This window comes from Carassius auratus, unplaced genomic scaffold (genome assembly GCF_003368295.1).
Source record: "Carassius auratus strain Wakin unplaced genomic scaffold, ASM336829v1 scaf_tig00040253, whole genome shotgun sequence".
Lineage (NCBI taxonomy): Eukaryota > Metazoa > Chordata > Actinopteri > Cypriniformes > Cyprinidae > Carassius > Carassius auratus.
In genome coordinates this window covers 19,673-26,414 of record NW_020526578.1, presented here as the reverse complement: position 1 = coordinate 26,414, position 6,742 = coordinate 19,673, and the positions used below count along the sequence as shown (strand labels likewise).

Below are 6,742 nucleotides of genomic sequence, written 5' to 3'. Positions count from 1 at the left end.
CGCTTTACAGCATGAAACAATGTTTAAATCAATTACATTTTTATATTCGGCATCATGGACAAACTTTTATTTTGAAATCGTGTAGTAACACACATGGCATATTTAGACATAGGTTAAAGTATTCTCCTGTGATGGTAAAAGGTTAATAAATGATTTACGTTACAAATCTAGTGAGATAATGAAACGTTTTTCCAAATTCACAGAATATACAGCGGAAGAGTTTAGCCTCTTTCACACGTACAGTCTTCACTGGTAAATTAAACCAGTAAGTTCCCATTAATAGATCATGTGTGAATAGGACCTTTTTCAAAAATCCCGGTAAATAGATTCCGGCAATCATATCGTATGGAGATGACAAGTTACTCTGAGCTTTTTACAAAGCTCTATGGCTTTATAATGAGCTTTTCTAGACATTCTGGACATCTTTGACCATCGCACCTCACAGCTTTTTTATCGCACTTCTCCATTCATCATGTAGACCTCGTGTTTGTAAGAGCAAAGCATTCTGATTGGCTAGTAATGCTAGTTTGGTTGAGAGTGAAAGCTGCTGCTCTCTTACCATTGGTAGGCGAACTCATGGACTCCAAAATGATATCAAATAAACAATATTTTTTTTTATGTACTGTAGGATTATTTTTTTTTCGCAGCCAAACGCTGCATGTAGGAATTCTGGAAAAATTTAAGCCCTGAGAAGATCTTATTTGTCTGAACATCTGAACTTCTCTTCACCTTCGCGCATCTGAAGATCAGCACTTTATTTCCAACAGCAGATCACAGATTCATTGCTATGTCCTCAGCAAAACATCATTCACGTAAGTTAGGTGGCAAAAAAGATGGTTAAGAATTATTATGAGCAAAAGAAAGAACTCCTGCCTGCTTAGTGCTGGGTATGAAATTACAATACAAAAATTGTAGTTAATAACCTAATAATCCATTACAGAACACGTACTTAATATTTGGAATCTGATAACGCAATCCAGATGACATGTAATCAGTGACTACCCTGTACTGTTCACGCATCATCATAAAAACTCTGTGAAACAGGTAAACGGTTGCTTCAGGAAACTCAGGTCTGACTTCCTGCTGGCTGTGAAAGAGCGCTAAACCTTCATCTTCACAGCCACGCTGGACGCGGTTTGGCAGAGGAGTTGAGAAGAGAGGCATGAATAAAACACAACACAACACGAGACACACACACACACACACACACACACACACAGAGAGAGATTCATAATTCATGGCTTTCATTTCAGCAGCCGCCACACTTCTGATAGAGCGAGAACAGAGCGAATTCACGCAGGTGCACACAGAAACGCTACATGCCCGACACACACACTAACTGATGTTGCACTGATGGGGAAAAAAAAAAGATTCGCAAACACATTCTTGGCCATTTCTGACTGCTGTTTCTAAGCAACAGCAGCATGTGTTGAAGGGAGAGAGAGTTAATGTAAGCGATGCTCCCTCTACACGATGCACATTTCTGATGTTGCTCCAGCGCTAAACCAAAAACAGAAAATCAACTCAACTAAGTGAGGAAAAGACCTGCTATATGAATGAACAGTATCTCAACTAGTTCATTTAGATCAACAGCGCTGAAAAACAACACACACACCTGAGGGTCTGACCAATAGAAACACAGCACACAGGGAACACTAGTTAGCCAACAGTACTGAGCACATCTTCTGTACTTACTTATTCTGCATCATGTTCATTATGACCCAGTCGGCAGGATACACGTTCTTCCCAATCAGATCCTTAAACATGATAAACGTCTCCATGAGGAAATCCTAAAGAAGAGTCACAGAGTTTGGGATGAACCGGACATCAATTTGAATTGATTTTCTAATTATAAACATTATTAAACGTTATTAATATAGCATTGAATGTTGCTTTGAATTTTATTTTCTTCTGAAAAAAACAAACAAACAAATACTTCTTTACCGTGATTTACACCCACCGAAAATTTCATTCAGTGTAACAGTGGTTCATAAACCAAAAAATCTTATAAAGCATATTTAAAACAAGAATCATTAGATGACATTATTTATGGATCATAGTGCAGCACCAAAATATTAATTAATCGTCATTTGAATCTTTAATCTTAAACTACATTTTCCCCATTTGTCAGCAGGAAAATTTAAATAGTTTTAAACATATTTAACATATGATATATTTTCATTAATATTTTTGATAAGTGCATGTCAGTATAAATACAACGTTTCATTTTTACATAAATGTGTTACGCTGAATGATGTCGACACATTAATTCATCCATATTTCGACATTGTGTTTATACAAAAGATAATTGAAACATTAAATTAGACTAATTAGTTGCATGTAATATTTGATTCAGTGTATATAAAAAAAAAAAAAAAAAAAAAAAAAAAAAAACATTTGTAAGTTAATTTGATTTGGACACCAAAATGTCTCTTTGTCCAGCTATAAAACTGGTTCACAGGTTAATGGCACATTAATGTCAGTCTAATAATGTTTGAATGTGGGTGTAAACAGTTCCTTGGGAAGTTTTTCTTGGCATTAAATGGAAACTCACCACCACATCTGTGCGCATCTTCCCAAAGGTGCTGATGAGGTGAGTGTAGTGATAGTCGTCCATCTGCCGCAGAGTGCCGGTCATACACGCCACAAAACTGCCCTGCAGAGACAGACAGACAGACAGCTGATCAGTGACAGCAGAACACATCGAGCACCTGTCAATCAAACACTGACAGGAGCAAAGAGCTGCTGTTTAAGGGCAATAAACCCTTCAAAATGAACCACACACACACACACACACATACATTACAGCCACTCTGAGGAACTTCACAGAGAGAAGACATGCAGTAATTCCAAAACGTATCTCTCATTAACAGCACTTCTGATAGAAAGTAATGTGGTGAGGACTGAGTGTTTGACATCAATATTTCTCCAATCTGATTACAGCAGTCAGAGACACGCTAAAGGAATCGAATGATACTTGCACTTTCACACATGCGGGAATTGGGACCAATATAACATGCAATTAACCAGAAATCAATAGCTAAGAAATGAAACAGAGGGGAAAAACTCATTTAATTTTCAAAACACAACAAAAAGGCAGTAAAACACCTGGAACAGGCAGTGGGGATCAAATCTGTGCAGTGTATTAGAAAATGTGACATTACCTGGTGAGGAAACTATTCAAATGTAATTTATGTAACGTTAAAGATTGGCAAGTAAGAGAGAAAGTTCATAACTTATGCATAACTTATAGTTTAAAACCTCTTTTAATACAAATAATGAAAATAAGCAATAAGCAAAGGCATAAATACATCATGCTTTAAATAATTTAATAATCGCTGAGGACATTTTTTATGTTCTTGGTCATATTTATAAAAAATATAAAAAAAATCCATTCAAGTGTCATTCACATGCAACTTAAATATTTAAAACCTTAAAACTTACAATAAATGTAAAAAGTTTGCAAACATTCAGATTTTTACGTGTTTAATGGTGTCTCGTCACAAATCAAAAAAATATTGTGAAATATTACAATTTTGAATCACTAATTTATATTTAAATATATATTTAAAAAAATATATCAATTAAGCATATTATCATAAATTGCAATTAAAACAATAAATAAATTGTCAATAATATTTTTAAAGTACAATTTCATTTATGCAGACGTTTTTACATAAAAATGTTAATTAATATTGCAGCAAGACATCTTAAATTTCTTCATGCATTTTCCTTTTTCTCTCTCTATCTTGTAAAAAACTGTACAATTAAAAGGGTCAGAAAGAGGGTGGAAAATTAAAAAAGGAATTTTGATGGAACAAACCTTGAATAACATTGTGAGTGGACTTGAAGGAGAGAAAAAATAAATACGACAATGCGTAGGAGTCTTGTTAGTTTAAAAGCCACTTCATTCATCTTTGCTAATTTGCAGCCATCTGAAAGGAGGAAGAACATTTCCAGCACATTCCACTTGAGCAAACACTGCGAACCGTAACCAGACGCATGCGAAGCCTTCGCACTTTGAAAGTGTGACAGGGGCTATTCCGCGTTTCATTTGCAAGTCTTTCCTGCAGCGGTAATTAGATCTGGCCTACATAACTCAGCAGAAACACAACACACAGCTCATGTTCATGACAAGCTCCCCTCTTTCTCTCTCTCCGTCTCACCTTAAGAAGAAAAGACCGGAGAAAGTTAGACTGGAGAGGTAAAGCTGGGGTCTTCTGTGAAATATTCATGCTTCAACACATTTGTCAGCTGAAGTTACAGTATTTCAGAAGCACAAAGTTTATTTTCCCAGCTGTGTAAAGACACAGCAAACACTGCTAGCCTGGAGAGAGAGATTAGCGCCTCGTCGTTCTGCTAATGTGGTTCGATAGCTAATATTTATGTTTACTGAACATCCTATCTGAGCCTTTGTGTTTGAACAGTACAACACTGGCATCACACACACACACAAAACATCAATGTTGTGAGGTCATTTACTCACCTAACTATTAACTTCATGACTAAAAATAATGGTATAACGTGCTGAAGAAAGACGAGTGAAATATTGAAAAGATAATGTTATCTTCTTCAGCAAAGGAGCACTGACAGCTTACTCTTATACATAACATCAGAGAAGATTAAAATGACAAGGACAAATGATAGGTCAGTTCTTATTATATTAATATTTAAGGAAGGATTACACAAGTGATTTGGGTGATGGACAGATGAGATTCAGTAATTCAGAGCAAGAAAGTTTCTTCTACACGCAGCCGAAACTGAATGACAGTGCCAGTAAAGGCTGGCTTCAGATGAGTCCAAACCAGCAGCGGTTCACGTCTGAAGTGAGTGATGCACAGATACGGTGTCCTGCTGAGAGATCTGAAGGGAGGAATAATAACTCTCTCATTCAGCATGTGTAAGCATGCCATTACTCCTGATGAAGGATCCTGTTTTTTACTAGAAGATAACAGATCCCTGCTGTGTATTACTCATGCAGGAATTACACATGATTGAGTTTCTCTGCAGCAGAGTCCTTCAATCACCTGATCACAAGGAGACTCGATCTGCTCTTAGAAACAAGTCAAAGAGCCTGGATGTGCTGATCAAGAGCCGACGCCAGACAAAACAGTTCATAAAAAAAAAATGTATTCATGTAATTATCTACTTAATGATTCAAAGATCTATTCTTGTTGTTTTTGTTCTTTGCTCATGCAATGGTCAATGCTTTTGGTCATGCCAATAAAGCTCACTTGAACTGAATTGAAAAAAAAATAAATAGAGAAAAAAATTTATATGGAAACAAAAAAGAGAAATAGATGGATTGCTAGACAAAAGATGGATGAAAATAAAATAAAAATGAGAAAAGAACCAAAAAAGGAAAAAAGAAAAATGGATTGATCGATGGTGAGAAAAGAATAAACGGACTGGTAAATGGATAAAAGAAAAAAAATGGATGGATGACAGATGGAAAGAAAAAAAAATAAGAGGATGGGTGAATGGAAAGAACAACAGTAAATGAATGGATAGAAAGAAAAACAGATGGATGGATGGATGGATGAAGGTAAGAAAACAACAGATGGATGGATTATGGATGGATGGATGGATGGATGGATGGATGAAGGTAAGAAAACAACAGATGGATGGATGGATGGATTGATAAATGGATGGGTGATGGATGAAGGTAAGAAAACAACAGATGGATGGATGGATGGATGGATGAAGGTAAGAAAACAACAGATGGATGGATGGATGAAGGTAAGAAAACAACAGATGGATGGATGGATGGATGGATGGATGGGTGATATAAAAATAATAATGGATGAATGGATGTTGGAAAGAAAAACAATATATGGGTGGATGGATGGTAAGAAAAACAATAAATTGACAGATGGAAAGATGAAAGAAAGAAAATAAGATCAATGGAAAAAAACTAAACAAAACAACAAAGAGAAAAAGAACAAAATGGAAGGACTGGAAGAAAAAGATGGATGGAAAGATAAACAGTAGGAGGGTGGATGGATGAAACAAAGTATGCAGATGTGCAGCTCTCAGATTGAGACATGAACATCATCAAATAATGGTGATTGATGGAAAAGGCTTTTCTCTTCGATCACGTGTTGGTTTGAGTTCTGATGACAGGCCTCTCTCTCTCTCTCTCTCTCTCCCTCTCTCTCTCTCTCTCTCTCTCTCTCCCTCTCCCTCTCTCTCTCTCTCTCTCTGAGCGGATGGGAATCCTGCAGCCGATTCGCTCTCATCTCAGCAGACAGAGACAAAGGCTGCATCCTCCAAGGTACATCTCTCCCGTCATCTGCGTTGTGCTCCTCAGCCTGTTGCCATGGAAACTGTTTTCTTAAGGAGGTCGATCAAATAAAAGTCAGAGAGAAAGAATGAGATCTTGCTCAAGAGTTTCCCTGACTTCAGCTCCAGAGATTCCTCAAGGTCAGTCTGTGCAACCCCAGTGAATAATCAAGCACACATAACACATCCACACCTCTAAAACTCTGAAATCAAGAGTTAATGGGAGGGGCCAACATCTTACACAGCCAATCAGAAAGCCAATTAAACCACCTTTGATCAAGACAGCATGCACATTTGCATACTTTTGGAGCACATTTCACCGGTGATAGAAAAGATTTCAAAAGTTTTAACGTTTTTTTTATCTATTTACATTTATATTCACATCTCTTTGATAAACAAAAACATTAAAATAGTAAAACGTTATGAAATATTATTACAATTTAAAATAACTGGTTTCTTT

General features: G+C 36.5%; 1 long non-coding RNA gene across 1 annotated transcript; it reads right to left on the bottom strand.

The window, feature by feature from the left end:
- Positions 1–1,260: 1,260 nt before the first annotated feature.
- LOC113084566 (uncharacterized) lies at positions 1,261–2,651 on the bottom strand. Its single transcript, XR_003283773.1, has 3 exons — positions 2,555–2,651; positions 1,696–1,790; positions 1,261–1,500 (listed from the first exon to the last, which is right to left on the bottom strand). It is a non-coding gene; the product is annotated as an uncharacterized LOC113084566 (long non-coding RNA).
- Positions 2,652–6,742: the final 4,091 nt, after the last annotated feature.